The sequence below is a fragment of the Sminthopsis crassicaudata genome, chromosome 3, assembly GCF_048593235.1.
Source record: "Sminthopsis crassicaudata isolate SCR6 chromosome 3, ASM4859323v1, whole genome shotgun sequence".
Classification (NCBI taxonomy): domain Eukaryota; kingdom Metazoa; phylum Chordata; class Mammalia; order Dasyuromorphia; family Dasyuridae; genus Sminthopsis; species Sminthopsis crassicaudata.
The window spans coordinates 216491956-216511772 of NC_133619.1; the positions used below are offsets into that span (position 1 = coordinate 216491956).

The window sequence follows — 19817 nt, forward strand, 5'->3', positions numbered from 1 at the left end:
GAGGATGAATAAAGGTAGTTCATTTACATTTCCAATCAAATCAGCTTATAAGAAACAGTGTTCCTTACAGAACTGGGGAAAAGGAAAGGTGAAGCCCAATTGATCAAGTTAATAAAATATTAAGTACTTACCACATATGATAAGACGCTGTAGGGGTTGGTTCAAAGACAAACAAAAAGACAGTCCCTACTACTCAAGGATTGTACGTTTTAATGGAGAAAACAAAACATATCTAGGTAGCTACCATGGGTTGTGACCATGTAACCAGTCAGGAAAACCTAAAGCCAAATCTAGCCTTAGCTGCTTATTAGCTGTGTGACCCTGGGCAAGTCATTTAATTCCATTTGTCTTAGTTTTATCTTACATAGAATGAGCTGAAGAAGGAAATGGCAAAATACTTCAGTATCTCTGTCAAGAAAACCCAAATGGATCATGAAGAATTGGACACAACTGAAAAGATTGAGCAGCAACATTTCTATCCATATCTACACCTATATCCATATTTCTTCCAGCTCTGTCTGTCTCCTTCTTGCTGTCTATGTAGATGCATTATAAATATCTCTATTGTTAGCTGCATGTATGTGTGTATACATACATGCATACATATACACATGCATATACACACATGCACATATCATATATGTGTAACAGATGAGGAAACTCCTAGGAGAGGAAGGAGTGTAAGCTCTCTCTCTCTCTCTCTCTCTCTATATATATATAGATGTGCAATATCCATATATATATGCATACACATTTACATATACACATATATGCATATTATGTGTATACATACACAATATATGCATATATGTGTATACATACACACATATAAAATATATATATATATATGTATGTGTATATATATATACATAATAAAATATGGTAGATCTACTTTCCCTCAGTGCACTTAATCAGATTAAATGAGATTACTAATTTGTCAATTTTTGTTATATCTCATTCAACCAGGTTTTCTGTTCATTCAATCTTTGTACCTTATTTAGCCTGTAATTGTCACTTAATACATGAATAATGTTTGTTAACAATAATTATCATTTATATAGCACTTTAAGAAGTTAGAAATATTTTATTTTCACAACAAATGCTAGATTTTACAGATGAGGAAACTGAGGCAGATAGTTAACAGTCATTTGCCCAGAGTCACAAGATAAGTCTCTCATGCAGAATTTTAACTTTAGGACTTCCAAGTCTAGCACTCTGTCTAGTGCAATTACTGCTGAAAACATTTATAATTACATAATACTATATGGTGAAGTGATAATTTCTTCCATTCTATACAAATGGTAGATTCAACCACATATACATATACAACATATATGCAATAGCTCCCTCTAAAGCTGTCTTTAAATTTAAAGCTAATTTTAAAATATCACACCTTCTCTTCCTTCATGCAAGTGCCCTTGCCTACTTTGGATCCACCCAAGTCTTAGATAATGTGAGATCTTTTTTTTTTTATTTCCCCCCTTGAATCCTTATCATTATAAACACCTTTTTTACTTCTAAGAAGTGTAATGAACATTATTTTGTATTATGTAAAAATTTATAAGTTTTTATTATAGTTTAATTAGACTGGAAGTCCAGATCAAAAAAAAAAAAAAATCTTTCAAAATATGGCAGACTTTGTGCAATGCTTTAAAAGCATCGTTTTATCAAACAATGCTTAATTTAAAATATTGGCTGAATAAAGATGTGAAACTAGGCAAGAGTTCAGTAAAGAACAATGGTTTTTATGTTCAGAGAACCTGGGTTTGATGAACCTAGCCATAAGCTACTGTTCTCTTACTATCTTTTGTCTAACCTTAGGTTATATGAATTCTTGGGTAGATATATTTACTTTCTGGATTTACAGAATTCTGCCAGTCAAGTCACTTATAAATAAAAATTTATTAAGGACGTACTTGGAAGCTAAGTGGTGAAAGTAGAATCCAGTTGCCTGGAGTCAGGAAAACATCTTTCTGAGTTCAAATCTGGCCATGTGGGCAAGTCATTTGTTTTAATTTCCTCATCTGGCAAGCTGGAGAAGGAAATGGCAAACCACCCCCAAATGGATATGACGGAAACAGTTGAACAATTATAATAAAAGACCTACTTTCTGGGAAATACAAAAGAAAGGCAAGACATATATCTTTTTTAGGAATGAAGTAATCATAGAATCACATGTCTCTTTTTAATGACAAAGTTCCTTTTTTTTGGGAGTTGAAGAAAGGATGAAAGTAGTGATGAATGAAAGTTAAGTTTCTCTTTCTAGATAAACTCCCTTTTTTCTTGAGCTAGAGGTTAAATCTAAATTGGGTAAATGAAATCTTGGCAGATATCTGGGAATGACTGGAAAATGGGGGGAGGTGACTGCTAACTTACAAACTCTAAGTTCCCTTTTAAACTTCCCTTTAAAATTTTTCTGGTTATCTGTACAGCAAGGACTCTGGGTTAGTCTTCTGATTCTCAAAGTAGTCAGTTCTTTTTCTCTTTTTGAAGCATACAATCTTTGAGGATATTAAATTAACTATTTGAAATAGAAAATGATTTCTGAGGTAGAAAGTTTAAATAATATTTTAATAATAATGGTAGATGATGTCAGGGTACTAATCCCTCAGTAATTGGTGACAAAGGGGTAATTTTCAGAGATTATTTTTATAACCAGAAAAAAAGAAATTAAAAAAAATAAAAAACTTTTTTTTTTTTTTTTTAAAAACATAATTCAGTTGGACAAAACAGGTCATCTCACTAGTGTGTGCCTCTCTCCCAGGCTTTGGTAATCCAAATTCAGACTATTGGCAACATCTACATTTAGTTGTCACAATGAGATTGTCCTAGAAGTCTTTGCCCTACAGGTAATGCCTTTTGTAATCAGAAAAACTTACTTTAAAGGGGAATTTATGTGGTTTATAAATTAGCAATCACTTCCCCCCCCATTTTCAAGTTATCCTCAACTATCTGTCAAGATCACACTTACTCAATTTAGATTTAACCTCTACCTCAAGAAAAAGAAAGTTTATCCACTATGACTAGAAAGAGAAATTTAACTTTCAGTCAACACACCACCCCCATCTTTTCTTCAGCTACCAGAAAAGGGAATTTTGTCTTTTAAAAGAATCTTGTTCTTATGATTACTTCATGCCTAACCAAGATATATGTCTTGCTTTAAATTATTACTTTAAAATTTGTCTATTATAACTGCCCTAATTAACTATAAAGGACATATTAAGGAAAACCCTATCTAAATCCTGAGAAAGAATTGATAAATGGAAGTATGTATAGAATAATTTTACACACACACATACACCAAATACATCTATTTCTGTCTAATGGTAGCCATCTCTAGGATGGGGGGGAAAGAGAAGAAGAAATTGCATGGTAATTTTGTTGTATAATGAAAGGAATAGCAAATTGTGCATAGTAGATTTGCAGTTTCACAATCATCTTTTTTATTGTATTATGTTATAGAAATGCTTATTTTAGTCTATAAATTAAAAATAAAACAAAAAATTAATTGTCTGCTACTAAATGATAAAAATCTTAATTTATTTCACTAAACCTAAAGGTTAACTTAGATTTAAAGAGAATATGTTAGTCTGGTGCTTTTTCTAAAGCATTATAATTCTATAATCAAACCAAAATTAAATAAAAGTAATCAAACACTAACTGATTTAAAGTATTCCTTTGCAAGGGACCTTTTTTCCAGATATAAGTCTATGAACTTGATCTTATGGCCTGGCTTCCATGGTTTTCTCTTTTTAAGCTCTAAAATTCTATGACTGGTGTGATTCAAGTCCAGGGAATAAAACACTTTTCAAAAGTTATTAAAAATATGGATAAAGAGCAAATCAAGTTCTTTATCCAAATGGATACTACACTTTTTATAAGCAAAACAATTTTTTTTTCCATGTATTTTACCCTTCCTTCTTGTTCTTTACTGCTGCATCTAGTCTCCCTCCTTCATCTTTCTCCTCCTCCTCCTTCTTCCCGTAGTCTTCTTATTTTCTGGCATTTTATATTACTTGACCTGAGTGACTGGTACCTGGTTCTTTGTCTCTTTTGATATATATTTCTGAAGGATTTACTTTGTTGGCATCTTCTCCATTGGGATCCGCTTTGCCATTGCAGGTCCTTTAGAATCTTTTTCTTGCATTTTTCACAGACCATATGCCTCCTTAACCAGTCACAGAATCTATATTTTGGTATATTTCTAAAGTGTATTTTTAAAACCTTGGTGGCTTTAGTCATGTGTTAATTTTTGCTTTCCTGAGATCACTTTTAGGTAGAATGTTTTGTGTCTACAAAGCTTAACCCCTACACCCCCCCACACCTTTTAAAGTCTATTCACTTCTGGCTTCCCTTCCTCCTTTCCTCCCAATGGGGCATGTGTTTAGCTTCCTTTGTGACATAACATAATATGGGTTAGTTGAGGTTTGAAGTTTTGTCCCTTTTTTAAAGGAAATTTCTTTAAGTATTATATAAATATATTAAATACTGTATATAACACTATAAGTAATGTTATTGTATACTATAAGTACATATTATATATAAGCTTGTATATGTGTATGTTTATATATATATATATATATATATATATATATATATATATATATATATTTATATATAAATGTAATAGCTCTCTTTTTTTTCCTAGTCAAGGGGCAAAGTTTTATTGCAGTAGTAGTTGTAATGGCATTATAAGTAGGAAGTAGTCGTCTCTGGAAGGAGTGGTTCTGGGTTGACCAGATTATTACTGACAAGATTACCAGTTAGCACAATGAATTGACGAGTGGTCATATTCACTATTGTCTTAGGAGTTTGATCTGTGGGAATTTCCTGAGGCCAAAAGCTATCTGACTAAGGAGTGGTCAGAATCTGACACACTGGGTATAGGAGTTTCCTAAGGCAGATTCCAAAGCTAGAAGATTTAGGACTACAGACTTATTTTATTGCCCCCCAAGGTCAGGGGAACCCAAAATTACATCATTTTACTCTCCTCAAGCAATCATCCCCAAATTCATTTGGGAAAAAGGGATGGAGGTCTCATCTTCTGGAGCTGTTTCATGCTGTTAAGGGGTGGAGAGCTGCTGTCATCTTTTCATCTTTGTCTCTGTATCTGTCTCTCTCTTTGTCTCTCAGTCTCTCCCCCCATCTCCAACTCTTCCCCCCTCTCTCTCTCCCTTCCCCTCTCAATTCTATAAGTTCTATAAATAAAATACTATATATATAATACTATAAATAATGGTATACTGTACTATATTATAAGTATATGTATTTATGTATGTACATACATATATAATTATTTGTAGTATCTGTCAACTTTCAACATCTGTCTCCATCTCTATTCTCCCCTTTCCCTTCTCCCCTTCTCCCTCTCAATTTTTAAGTAGTATATAAATCTAATAATATATATATGTATATATATATACATAAATTTATAATGTTATACTAAGTACTTATTATAAAATATATATTTAGATGTGTAATATCTCTCATCTTTCTCCCATCTGTCTCCCTCCCTTCTCCCCCCCTTTCCCTCTCCTTCTCATCCCTCTCCCTCTCAATTTTTAAGTAGTATATAAATCTAATAATATATATATGTATATATGTATATACATATATATTATATGTTATACTATACTTTAAGTACATATTATAAAATATATATTTAGATGTGTAATATCTCTCATCTTTCTCCCATCTGTCTCCCTTCTCCCAACCTTTCTCTCCTTCTCATCCCTCTCCCTCTCCTCTTCCTCCTCTCTTCTCCCCTCTCCTCCCCATATCCTCCCTCTTTTCCCCTCTTCTCCCCATCCCCTTTTTCTCTCCCTCATCCCTCTCTCCCCCTCCTGTTCCCCTTTTTTTCTCTCTCCCCATTCTCTTTTCACCCCCTCTCCCCCTCTTCTCTCTTATCCCTCCCCAGTTTCTCTTCTCTTTTTCTCCCCTCTCCTCTTTCTCCCTCTTCCCTCTCCCCTATCTCTCTCCTCCCCTTCTTGTTCTACCCCCCACACCTTTTCCTTTTTCTGGGAAATGGCAAACCATTCCAATATCTTTGCCAAGAAAACCACATAAAGAGTTATAGAGATGTGACCTAAATGACTTCTCCATATCCTCTCTTCCCCTTTCTCTTCCCCTCCCCTTTGTCTATCTCACCCCCCCCCTTCCTGTCTTTTTCCTCTCTTCCATCCATTTTCTTCTTGTCTCTCCTCATACCCATATCTCTTCCCCATGCCTCATCTCTTCCTCTCCCCATCTCCATCTCTCCTTTTCCATCAGATCTTTCTCTTCTCCCCCTATTCCCCCATCTCTTTTCCTCTCCCCCATTCTCCATCTCTCCCCTTCTCCTTCATCCCCATCTCTCTCCCCCCTTTTCCCTCTGTTCTCTCCTGTCATCTCTACTCTCTTTGGGAAATGGCAAACCATTTCCCAGTATCTTTGACAAGAAAGCCAGAGCTGGAGATGTGACTGAAATGATTCTCACAACCTCCTCTTCCCCCTTCTTCCCCCTGCTGCTGCCATGAGTAATACAAATCATGTCTTGATTTTTTAGTTAGGGTAGGAATCTTCATATTTTTTTTTAATAAATGTTTATTCTGGGTTGCCCTTGGAGAGAAATTTATGAGTAAGATATGTGAAGTCTAACCAGCAACTATAGCATAATTGGTTATATTAATACTGTGTAAAACATTGTGTTGCAAATTTTCATCTGATTCTAACTTGGTACTCAACTATGAGAGATGACCTTTCCCCCTGGGTTCTAGAATATTAATACAATGCCAGTAGAATTGCAGGCTCTTCATTCTTACAACTAGAAAGACTTCAATAGCCATGGACCTGTTCCTGTATTATTTAGCTGGTTTTGGAGAGGAGTCATCAGTAACAGGTGATTGCCAGTAACTACCCAAGAGTTTTTTTGTTTTCATCTCAATGAAGTTAATTGAGAGTCTACATAAGTAAAGGGAATGTTTAGTAATACAACAAGAATTGCTACTATTCAAAACTTGCTGTCTCCTGTGCAAGGAGTTAAAAATATCAAAAATTTTGACTAAAATATGAACTGATATTATTGGGAAAGGAAGTCCCAGAGAAGTAGGGGTCTGAATTACACAGTAGCTATTTACTATGAGAAATATGGCAAAGTAGCACCATAGAAATGACCCATTTTCTGAAATAATTTGGCTATTAAGAGGAACAGGAGCTCTGTTGAGTGCAAAGCATCAATGATTTTCAAATCCTTTTCATCTTCTATTCCCACTACTGTAATCCATCCCAATTCAGACCCCTTTACTTCCCTCCACCCCCAGATTAACTTAACTTTTTGAAACATCTGTAAAGTAGTTTAAACTGTATGAGCGAGAGATGTTATATTTAAATATTTTAAATTTTTGAAAGATATTTTTGGCTTCCAGAGACCACACAACAAAGATTTGCATTTTCCACACTTTTATTGAGACAGGTCCTGGCTTTGCTCCAGTGTTGCTGTAGGGACCCTGCATCTAAGACACCACCGTGCTCTTTCTTCTGGGATTGTAAAAGGCAATGGCTCCATTTTGCCTTGATGATGGGAAATTGATGGCTGGTTTATTGCTAGCTCCCACGGATAAGAAAAGAAATTCATCGGAGTCTATCTTGCTTTCCTATAGTAGCATGCAGTACGTGCTACAACGCTTGCTATAAAAAAAAGAGAAAATATATAAAACCCACTTGAAAACTGACATCCCTGTTATTTGGAGATACTAAGTTCAAAGTCAGAAATTTATTCCAAATAAAATAGAATGTATGATGAGTGAACGGACTTATTCACTCACCTTTCTCTGTTCATTCATTTTCCCTTTGTCACCACTGTAAATTTTAGCCAGATTTCACTTGAACAAAAAATGTCTGTGGAGATAGGGCTCCACTGGGCCCCACTCCTCCTAGTGTCTCCTGACTTTATTCAAGGCTAGAAATATGCATAAAGAAAAGGCCAATAGACAATTAAACTCTGTGGCCTGAAATTCTTCCATAGGGAACATAGACACATTGGAATAAATTCCATAAGTAATAAAAATGGCTTCAGGGATATATAGAATAGGAGTAAATTTACCTCTTCTTCTCTTTCTCGCTCTCCTTCTTCTCCTTCTCCTCCTTCTTCTCCTAACCCGACGCCGCCTTGGGGAATTATAACTTCTACATCTTGCCATTTTTATCTTCTGAACTGTTTTGATTCCAGAGAGAAAGGCTTCATTGCCCCTAAGAGGAGCAAGGGCAACCTGTCTACCTGGATGGTGTTTTTCCAAGGTTGAGCTTAACCCTCAGTTGGTCTGCATTTAAAGAGTCTGGTCATTGTGACCTCACAGAAGCACCACACCTTGTACTTTATTGTTCAGTCTGCTTTCATTTAAAAAGTGAAAACCATTACCATATATGGCTATGAAAACATAACCATTTACAGGTACTCCCAAATTTTTGTACTGACAACTCAGTTTTTAGTGTTTATAAATTTCATATACATTCTTTGTAAGACAAAAAAAGAAAAAAAATTACCAACAGATTGTCATTTGATATGGTAAGTCCAAGAACCAAAACTCTGTATCTCTAAATATATTTTTCTCAATATCTACCCTAGATATCCATCCCAAAGTTGGGGGGGGAATTATTCCAGAGGTTGGATGAAACCCTGAAATGGTCCCCCAAATATTTCTTGATCCCTTTCCAGGGTGCTATCAAGATATTTCCTCAAATCTTATTGGTATGCTACTCATTGGTAGATAAGATGCAAAATCACAAACTTGGCTTTGAAACTAGTTCATGATTCTGTTGTGAGACAGACCTCTCTTAATCTTCCATATTTTATACATGCTAATTTGAATTCTACTGCCCATTATATGAGACCAAGACTTTGCAGTGCTCTCCACTTTATTTTCTTTATATAATGAAGCTTAAATCATTTCTTAATAAGGGTCATTTCCATAAAATCTAATAATTGTTAACTTTAATTTCTTTGGAATATAGCTATAATGAGTGATCTCAGAGTATATTAACAAGCTTGTAGTGCCAAACTTCAAAATTAGATATTGTTTTCTCATATTTATATCTTCAATAAAAAAGAGAAGATTTGTTCATGTATCATATAACCTTATAAAATGTAACATAGTGAGGGAAGGAGCCACTGCATCCTTTAACTGTATCTTGTGTTTGCTTATTCCAGAATCCAAGTATTTTGCTTTGAATATACAGTATAGCTATAGTATATAGTATAGGGTTTTTTTTTTTTTACCCTCAAAAAAACACATTTCATGCATCCCTTTAGCAGCTTGGAGAAGCCCATGAACTCCTCAAAATAATATTTTAAAGTAATTAAAGAAAATGCTTAATTTCAATTAGAGGTTTCTACATTCGGAAAACAAAGAAGCACATTTTTCCCCATTCAAGTTGACAGATCCCCTCCCAGTTTCTGGAAGTAATCTATTGTGCTCTGGTTAAGAATCATGGTAGAGTATAGAGCACTGGGTTTTGAGTTAGGACACCAAAATTCAAATCCCATCTCAGAAATTTTCACTTCTTTATCTGTAAAAGAGGGATGGGATTGATATAAATATATAGCTCAAAGGGCTATTGTCAGGAGGAGGTGTGTGTATGGAAAAATATTTAACAAAGTATTAGGTGAGATTTACAAAGCCATATTGGATTTATGCCATCTAAGGTCATTCACCTGCCTTGGCTAACTAATTAGTATGTTCATGGAGAAGTCACAACCTCTCAGTGCCCCAGGCAACTCTTTATAAGACTATATAACTGTCATATGCGTTGCTGATCTGCATTGGTGAAGGATTTTCCATGATGAAAGATTTCACACACTAATGAAAACACAAATCCTAACAAAAATTCAAAACAGAACATCAAGCCAATTCAACAAGACTCCTTTCATTGATGAGTTTTGTTGCAGCGATTTAGTCATCTGTCACATCTGACACTCTGTGACCTCATTTGGGGTTTTCTTGGTTGAGATACTGGAATGGGTTTGCCATTTCCTTCTGCAGCTCATTTTACAGATGAAGAAATTGAGGCAAACAGGGTTACGTGACTCTCTCGAGTTACACAGCTAGTGAGTGACTGAGGCACTTTTGAACACAGAAAAAAGAGCCTTCCTAGTTCCAAGTCCAGCAATCTATCCACTGCTCCACCATGGCCAAATGGTTTTCCTTTCATTTATTTCTTATCCTATTCACCACAAAAACTGTTCCAAATTTCCTTTTTCATTAGAACCTCACTTTATCCTCATCTTTGTCTTTCACAGTGGATGATACTCATGTTTTCTGTTTTATTAAAATTGGAATTATCATTGAATTCCCTCATTTTTCCTCTTCAATGACTCAAAATCTCCTTCCCTCCTTTGCCAAGGATACCTTTCATTTCCTTTTATTTTCCTTTAGGATATTACTCCACCAATCAAAGAAATTATATAATTGAAATAATATCCTTGAAATAAGGCAGTAGTTTAGAAGGTAGTACTGTTTGGGCAGTCAATAATAATTGATTATAAGCAAGGGAGTAGTCTTAAGTGCATGATGATTAGAATTTGCATGAGAGATGAGAACAATGGGGAAATGTACTGAGAGAAACAATATGATAAAGAGTAGAAAGTGGCCCCAGGTATCACACTTTCCACTTGTGCAATACTTAGCTTTCAGTTTCCTTGGCTCTCTGCCTAGAAATGTATTGGAACATTAAATTGTATCTGTCTATTGTACATTTCAGGACCAGCCTGCTATGGAACCAGAATCCCTTTTTTCTCTCTTCTCTTCTCTTCCCTTTCCTTGGCCAGAGGGACTAAATGGACTGCCCGAGCCTTCCTCTGCTTTCTCCCAAGTGAAGGTAGAATGTTAAATTCAAAGTTTATCTGTGTATAAATTTTTTTTCCCCCACCAATATTTATTTCTATTAAAGCAGATTATAAATTACCATCTCTATAAATACATATAAGTTGTATTTGATTTTAAGGCCAACATTTAAAATAAAATCTAAATGAGGCAGGATTTTACATTGTTACCAGAAGCCTAATGTTTGTGGCTGGCAATATATTTGCATATGTAAATATGTATGTGTATGCACATGTGTGTATTTGTATATATACATATAAAAAAGTTTTGATCCAATAAAATACAATATATTTAAAAATTTTAATTGTTTGTAAATAAATATATTTATACATATATTAGATCTAAATAAACAATGTGCATAACCAAATGTTTATTTAGATTCCATAGAATTTTATTAATATTCGCAAATTTTTTTGCATTTATATAAATATGTACTTGTATAACATGTATAAAATCAACTTTTTTCTTTTTCTTTGTTTGTTTGTTTCTTTCTATCTATCCTCTGGTCCTCAGCTAGAAAAATTAGATAAATTAAAACTTCATGGCTGTTCCATGAATAACATGCCATGTCTTAGCTTCTGGTCTTTGTTTTCTCACATGCATACATACACACATATACACACATACATACACAGCACATTCAAACACATATATAGATACACAGTGTGTCCCTGTATAGGCATACAATACACATATGTATGTGAGTCCACGGCACATCTATGCACATAATACATGTATGAATATGCACGCACGTACACACACACGTGTGTGTGTGTGTGTGTGTGTGCGTGTGTGTGTGTGTGTGTGTGTGTGTGAGCTTTCTGGGTCTCTATACTCTTCTTCTCTTGCTATCTCTTCCCAACACTCTCATTTTCCACTTTGTGTCTGTTCAATGAGAAAGAGAGAGATCTCCTGCCTTTATGTAGCTGCCTTTCACTGTGCCAGGTAATTTTTTTTTTTTATTAAAATGAAAAGCTTTCTTTAAAATATATATTTAAATATGTATTTAGTAAACATATACTTACAAAATATATTTACATAATATATTGCAAAATGCATATTTATTAATATATTTTGAAGTATTTTCAAAATTCTATATATGTACATATATACACATAAACACATACACAAATTTCATATTTTGTTCCAATAGAATTTTGTAATTTTAAAGACAGAACAGCTTTGTTCTTCCATTGATTTTTATCAAAGACTACAATTTATTAACTACTGGCTTTCACCTATGGTCCTTGATATAATGTGCTATATATAATGTATTCTATAGAAAAGGTTAGGAATCCCCTCATCACTTCCTTTAATCTCTGCTTCCTTTTGAATAGGGATCAATCTTTTGTACAATTTCTTGTAGCTATCAATCCTCTTTATCCCTTTGGTAAAGGGCTATTTTAAAAAGAATACTTCTGATTAATACTGTCAGTCTAGGTAAAAATGGCCATTTTGTCAATCATAACTGCTTATGATTTTGATGCTTTTGATATTTGTGAATGGGAAGTTAAGGTGGGATAGAGATGTAATAAGGCATGTTACTGAGAGACAAAAACACAGACAAAAGAGTGGTTATAAGCTTCAGAATTCCCCAACCAAAGGAATTCCAAGCCTTCCCCCTCCATTCAAGAGGTACCCCTGTCCCAAAGGGGCAAATTGTTACAATAGAAAGAGTGATTAGTAGCTCCGGTATAATTACAAAAGTCCTTTAATAATCATCTGAGTTAATTACATAGGGGCTGTCCAGGGCAGCTGCCAAACTATTCAATGTTTGTCTGCAAAAAACCCTGAAAAAGCCCTGTGGTAATTATAAAATTTAAAAAAAAAAAAAAAAAGGAGAAGTAGCTATAGAGCATCATTGCATATATTAATGTGATTCTGGCTAGAATTTTGATTTACTACTCAGTACTGGACCAAGTTCCAGAACTTGAGCACAAGGCACGTAATTAGATGTTCAGACATTCAAGGCCAAGTGCTGGTTGGTTTAAATTCCCACACAAACACAAGGCTATTTGCTGAATATTGTGTCCTTTTAATGGCTTTTTCCCTATATGAAATCGTTTTCACCTGATAGGGAATCTACATTCCATCTCTGAAAGCCCTTGTAATAGCTTTCACCAACTGGGACCCCACAGAGGGAGTGAGAGAAAGAAAAAAAAAATTTCTGAATTTTCCAGATCTAGCTGTTGACTCTGGAACTATGGGAAAGAGACTCTTATAGATTTTCTATTTTAACAAAAAAACTTCCCAAAGTGAAGTTTAAATAATAGCAACAACAATTTCTATTTTTCCCCAAGAAAAAATGCTAAGTTGAAAAATAGCAGTGTGTGACCAGTGTCAGGAGTCACAAAACCTTGTTCCTCATTGTTTTACTCCATAAGCTCAGAGACATCCTTTTGTGGGATATGAGGAAAGGGGAGGGGAGGAAGCCAAGGGAAGTAAATAAAGAGTAGTTCTTAGCTAATAGTAGTATAACAATGAGAGAGGCTAGAAAAGATCAGCAATGTCTATATTCCAAGATTGGCAGAGGAAAGGAAACACATTTTCTATACAAAAAAAGATCTCTAAAGATTTTCTTTTTTTTTTAAGCCTCAACTCCTCATAGTTTGACTAGTATAGACCACACAATACACATAAATACATTTACGTGTATATATGTATACACATATACATGGATGTGTGCATGAATGAAAGCTATATTAGGGCAGAACCTGTTTCATTCATATCTAGATCCTCAGTCCCTAGTATTGTGATCCCCTAATAAAAGAAAATTATAAGATAAAAATACAAAACAGCCTAGCTTCATGGAAAAAGAGAGAGCTTAAGTCCTTAAATTACAAAGAAGGGAAGGAAATAAGTCAGTTTCTCTGGAAGAAATTTGTTCTAGTTAACCTTTAACCTCTATGATGCATGTGTGCCCTTGGACTGCCAACTCTGGAAAATGCCTCTGATTAAAAACAACAAAAATTAAAAAGCTTAGAATAGTGTCTGTAATGCTTCCTGCTACAATAAGGAGCTCTCTGAGCTACAGCTGGGGAAGCAAACTACTCACTGACCTCGAGCAGAAATACAAAATCCCTCATTTTGAACCAATTAAATCTTGCTGTACTCAAGAAATTGATTGTCATATTCACTCCTAAACTGGGAGCTACAGGATTCTTTCAAGGCTCCCATTCCTTGTGGGCTCATTTGCTATTTTGAGATAAAAGTTCAATAGAGGGAAAAACCATGTGGGTTCCAATTCCCAGTCATGCTATATGTTCACTGTGTGATCTTCACTTAGTCTTACCCTATTTGAGCCTCAGCTTCCTCATCTGTAAAATGTGGGGTATTTACTAAATAACTTCTAAGTTTCCTTCCAGTTTCTAATTATGATTTTATGAAGTTAAGAGCCTTTATTTAAAAAGAAAAACAAGATTTTTTTACTTTTCATCAAAATCATCATCATTACTTGCATTTATATAGTGCTTCAATATTTGCAAAGTCATATTAATTCATCATCCTCACAACAACCTTTGTAAGACATGAGCTATTATTATCCCATTTTACATACAAGGAACATACATTACATATATGGGTAAGTGATTTGAATAGGATCACACATTTAGTATATGAGGTAAGATTTGAACTCAAGGTTTCCTGACTTCAAGTCTAACATGTTCTATCCATTGTGCTACCTAGCTGCTATACTATAGTAAATACTGAGTATTTTAGGAGAACTGTGGTATCATTCATGTGGTTATTCCCTCCAATAAGGTAGATTGCCACCCATACATGCCTAAATGCTGTCATTTGTGATTGTCATGTAATGCCGGAGAAACTGAGGCAAGATAGAGATCAGAGAGTTTTTAATATTTTATTAATTGGAGAGTTTAATTGACTGGACAGGACTCTCATCTCAAAGTATCCAGTGATGAATGGGGGAATGGAAAACCCTTTTATAGCTTTTCAGACAAAGAAAAGAAGAAGAGCCGGAAAAGTTAGAACCACTTGATTTTTGTCAGGATGGGGGGAGGCTATAAATTCTTACTAAAAGCCAGAGTCAGAATGTTTGAATAACAGAAGTAAAGATGTCAGTGAAGTATCCGAGATAGTCTTATTTTTTGGAATATTTTAGAGGGGCAGTGTCATAAATTCTTGGGGGCAGAAGGAGCTAGGAGCCAGAAAGTCTGATCTGCTCCTCCTCTCCCATTGACATTTTATAAACTTAGAGCAAATGGTCCTCAGTCTTAATGAACCAGGGGGGTTTTACAACTTAAGGGACTGAGGCAGAACAGTTAAGGAAACTGAGATAGAACAATTCAGGGAAACTCAGTCAGGACAATAAGGAAACTAGTGCAGGGAAACTGAAGTAGAACAGCTCAAGGAGACTGTGGCATAACACTCATCCATGTTTAATACAGTAAATACACACATGATGATGAGAGCCTTCTTTTTATTCTCTCGGCACAATGTGGATGACAATGGTGGCTTTCCATGAATGAATTAAAAAGTATTTAAGTGCTTACTAGGTACCAGGCAATGTATTAAAGACTGGGATACAAGAAAATACTTCCTGCTTTTTAAAGGAGTTTCTGTTTTATTAGAAGACCAGATATTTGGGGAGTCTTGCCCAGGGAGGGATGTTTTGGTCTGAGAAGTCCAAAGGGATAGTGAGTGGAATCACAAGACAATTGTTTGACTAGTCTTTTCTAAAGATGTTAATGTTGACTTGATTATTGTTACCTCAGAGAAAGAAGGGAAACTTGGAAAGAAACTGATCATGATTATATGTATGTATATGTGTTACACACATATACATACATACATACATATATATATATACATATATATATATATATATATATACACATATACATACATGCACATTACACCCATATATTTATTTATTTTAGTCAAAATGGATAGATATAGGAACTGGTCCTGTGATTTCATTGGTATAGGGAGTTCCTGATAAAGAACTTCCTCTCTCAGTACAAGGTTGAAGATTATAATTTTAGAATTACCTAAAGGATTGAGAGATTGAGGGACTCAATCAGCATTGCAAATACATTATATATAACAGGTGTTTCTGGAATTTAGGTCTTCTTGACTCTTGAGTTAAGCTCTTCATCCAACACTCTGTGCCGTCTGCCTCTCCAATTTTGGTTTTGCATTTCTTTTATGACATCATTAAGGCTGCTTCCCTACATAATTACTTGTTTTTAGTGTACCATAATGTCACTTTATATAAGAAATCTCTGATCTTAGTGCCTAACAGAGTTCCAGGCACATAATAGGTGCTTAATAAATGTTAATTGATTGATCTATAAGTCATTTCCTCCTTCTTTCAGTAATTGTCTTCCCTCCTTTGTATTGCAACTGTCTAAAGTACTTTGTTATGTAATATTACACTTATGTTTATGTCCATTATGCACTTTGCTTCATGAAAATAAGTATAATGACTTAACTAAACTTTATTTTTGTTCAAACACCTGGAAACAAAAAATAATAGCTATTTAATAAATATTTGTTGAGTTCAATTGAATGAATTTAGTAATTTATAAGACTTTTTGGCTGAGGGCTAGAGTTAATTTTTATTTCTGTCATCATTTTGGTTGAAGATGCTTTTCCATTGGATATGCAATTTTTTTCCACAGCATATTCATGCAAGCATACTTCAACAATAATATTTGATTTTGGAACTTTTAAGATCCAAAACTCTGAGTTCTCCCACAAAGATGTTAAGATCAAGAGATAATATGTGCCTGATGAGATAATTTATGGGAAGCGCTTGGACTCTTTTAGAGGAATACAACATATGGTTGTTTAAAAAATTTTCACTTTCATTCATAAATAGTAAAACTAGAACCAGAGAATCAAAGATCTGTAAAAGATCTTGAGAATTTTTTACTTAGTCTAAATTCTTTCTTTTTGTCTATACCTAAAGCCCCCAATTGAAAATGGTGGTTGGTTTTGGCCTTCAAAGGTGAACAGTGTTCTTTAGGAACATACAAATCACTTTTGATATTTAGATTTAAGAAAAAAAATAATCTATTAAAAAAAAGAATGATAAGGGATAGTGTGATTATCCTACTAAGATGGAAAGATAATTTGAATTTTAGAATCCTGAACTGAACACATAGGAAAGAGGTTAAAAGAAGAAAGCTGCAATCAAAGGGACAAAATGAGAGTCATGAGGGACAATTGCTCTGCTAGGAATAGAGAAGTGCATTATAATTTAGTCCATTTTCTGAATATTGGGGTATTATATAGGTACCGTACAACCTTGAACTAGAAGTTCACTTAGATGGATACTAATGGTCATGAATGTTTAGCTGATTTACAAGTTTGTGTTGCCTGAAACTCTGCTCATAGATTGTCAAATACTTCTTCCCAGTACAATAAGTGATGAAGAAAACTTTCAGCTAAGAGACACTCTCACTTCATAACCCTACTCCTACCCTCTGCCTCTCTCCTATCTCTCCCTTCCTGTCTTTCCCCTTCAATAAATTCCAGAGGCTCCCTATCATTTCCAGGATCAGACATACAATAGTCCAGCATTCAAAGCCATTTATAACTTAATCCCTTCCTATTTTTCCATTCTTTCTTATATCTTATTTTTTTCTAAGCATTCCTTCAATCCAGTCATACTGGCTTCCTAGCTTTCTCTCCCAGTTTCCGTCATTTTCTCTCTCTCCCTCATATCTGGAAAGTCCTCCTTCCTCTCTCTGACTATTGACTTTCTTGGCTGGTTTTAAATGCCAATTAGTGCCCCTTCTTCTATAGGAATTCATGCTCAAACCTCTTAATTCTAGGACTTTCCCTCTTTTAGTTATTTCATATTTATCCTGTATATAGTTTGTTTATACTTATATATTTGCTTCTTGTCTTCCTCAATTAGATTTCAAACTCCCTGAAGCCATACACTGTCTCTTTCCTCTTTTTGTATTCTTAGTGCTTAGCACAATATTTGACACATAAGTAGGCACATCAATGTTTTACTGACTACTGAACACATAGAATCAATCCCTTAGAATAAATTTCCCAAGATTTGCACCACTTCCCCCAATAGTTTCAACTAGTTTTCCTTTTGCATATTCTAAATAGAAGCCCGTGCTAATGACTGGATATTTTAAAAATAGTCAAGAGACATTGCGAAAACTTTCCTAAAATCAGCATCAAATTACAGTTCCAACCCTTACAGCTGTTTATCTATCTTTTTTTTTTTTCTTTTTCAGAAAAGTAATTCCATTTGCTTAAGATCTGGCCTTAAGAAATAAACACTGCATTCTAATGGCTAGTGGTTCTTTCTTTTTTTTTTTCCTGGGAAGTTTATTCTGAAGCCCCTTATTGTCCCTGTCCCTTGAATCTGTTGTTCATTCAATATACCATTTTTTAAAAAACTATAGATTCAGTGACACTCTGAAAAAAGTAATCATAGAGAAAAGAAAATGATTATTCATACTTTTTATACAGAATCATGAACTGGAACTTCAGGGACCTTATTCTTCAGCCTTAATAAACCACTCTACAATCTCCCCACTGAGTGAGCCATCTATCTTCAGTTTGAAGACCTCCAATGAAGAACTCAACATTTATTAAAGAAACCATTCCAATTTTTGGAGTGCTCTTAGGACTTTCTTTTTTCTTAATATTCAATTTAAACTGCCTTTATGCAGCTTTTATCAATCACTTCTAGTTCTGCCTTCTGGGTGAAGCAGAAAAAATTCAATTACTTTGAATACTTAAAAACAGCAAGTATGTCTCCTGTAAGTCTTCTCTTCTCTCTACTAAATATCCCCAGGGAACCATCCTTGCATTGCATAGTCTTAAGTCCTCTCTGTATCCTGTTGCTAATTTCCCCAGGAGGTTTTCTATTTGGAAAAAAACCTTAAATTATAGTTTGTTCAGAAGTGAATAACTAAATACAACATTCCAGATGTGAGCAGATCAGAGCTGAGACTTTTTATCTCTTTGGTTTATTGTAGAATTCAAAATAATAATTATTGTACAATTCATATGAGTGTCTCTGTGTGTATACATATATATGTGTGTATATATACATATATGTGTGTAAAATGTATATTTGCATTTTATAGATCACATATCTATATATATCATTGTGTGTAGATGATGTTTATCATTCCTTATTTAAATTTTTATTGACATATTTTGTTTCTATATTAACTTCATTTCCATATTTTTCCCTCCCATATCTTATCAAAAGAGCTATTTCTTTTAATAGAAGATGAGAAAGAAAAAAAAAGCTGTTTAAAAAAACTAAAATATTCAACTTACTTTGATGGTATATGCAATGCTCTTAGACTTTAGTCTTTTAATTTTGAAAAGAAGAGAGGAAGTACATTTTCTCAGCTCTTTTTGGAAATTAAACTTGATCATTATAATTAGCATTAAATTTTGTTATTTTTCTTTTCTTTCCAATTACATAGGAGTAGGCATTGGAAATATTAGTCATTAGAAATATTTCTCCTCTCCCCTCCCCCCCCAACTTCTTTGCTTGATTTTGCATCAATTTGTATCTTCTTTATATTTTTCACATTCATCATTATTTCTTAGAAGTGGGGTAATATTATTATTCATTCATAACATAATTTGTTTATCCATTTTTCAGTCATTAGAAATGTTTTATTTCCAGTTCTTTATTCCTTCAGAAAGTGTTGCTATAAATGACTTAGTATAGTATATATGGATCCTCTTTATCTTTGATCTTATTGTAGTATATATGCCTCATACTAGGGTCTCTGGATCAAAGAGTACAGACATTTTAGTAATATTCTTACCATCATTCCAAATTACTGTCTAGGATGGTTAGGCCACTTAAAACTTTTCCCCCATAATTTCCCCCCTCCCCAAGACAGCAAGTAAATCTAATATAGATTTAACATGTGCAACCCTTTAAAAAATATTTTGCCAGAGGGGGCAGAGCCAAGATGGTGGAGAGTAGAGAGATATTTG

At 34.3% G+C, this 19817-nt stretch overlaps 2 long non-coding RNA genes across 3 annotated transcripts in view; one reads left to right on the forward strand and one right to left on the reverse strand.

Moving 5' to 3' along the window:
* Positions 1-7420: 7420 nt before the first annotated feature.
* On the reverse strand, positions 7421-8305 carry LOC141561027 (uncharacterized). The gene is made up of 2 exons (XR_012487936.1): positions 8081-8305; positions 7421-7665 (listed from the first exon to the last, which is right to left on the reverse strand). It is a non-coding gene; the product is annotated as an uncharacterized LOC141561027 (long non-coding RNA).
* A 96-nt stretch (positions 8306-8401) lies between these two features.
* LOC141561028 (uncharacterized) overlaps positions 8402-19817 on the forward strand; it is a 45953-nt gene continuing 34537 nt past the window's right edge. For both annotated transcript variants that reach the window (XR_012487938.1, XR_012487937.1), the window contains exons 1-2: positions 8402-8542; positions 10735-10851. This is a non-coding gene — a long non-coding RNA (uncharacterized LOC141561028). The remainder of the gene's footprint in view (positions 8543-10734; positions 10852-19817) is intronic.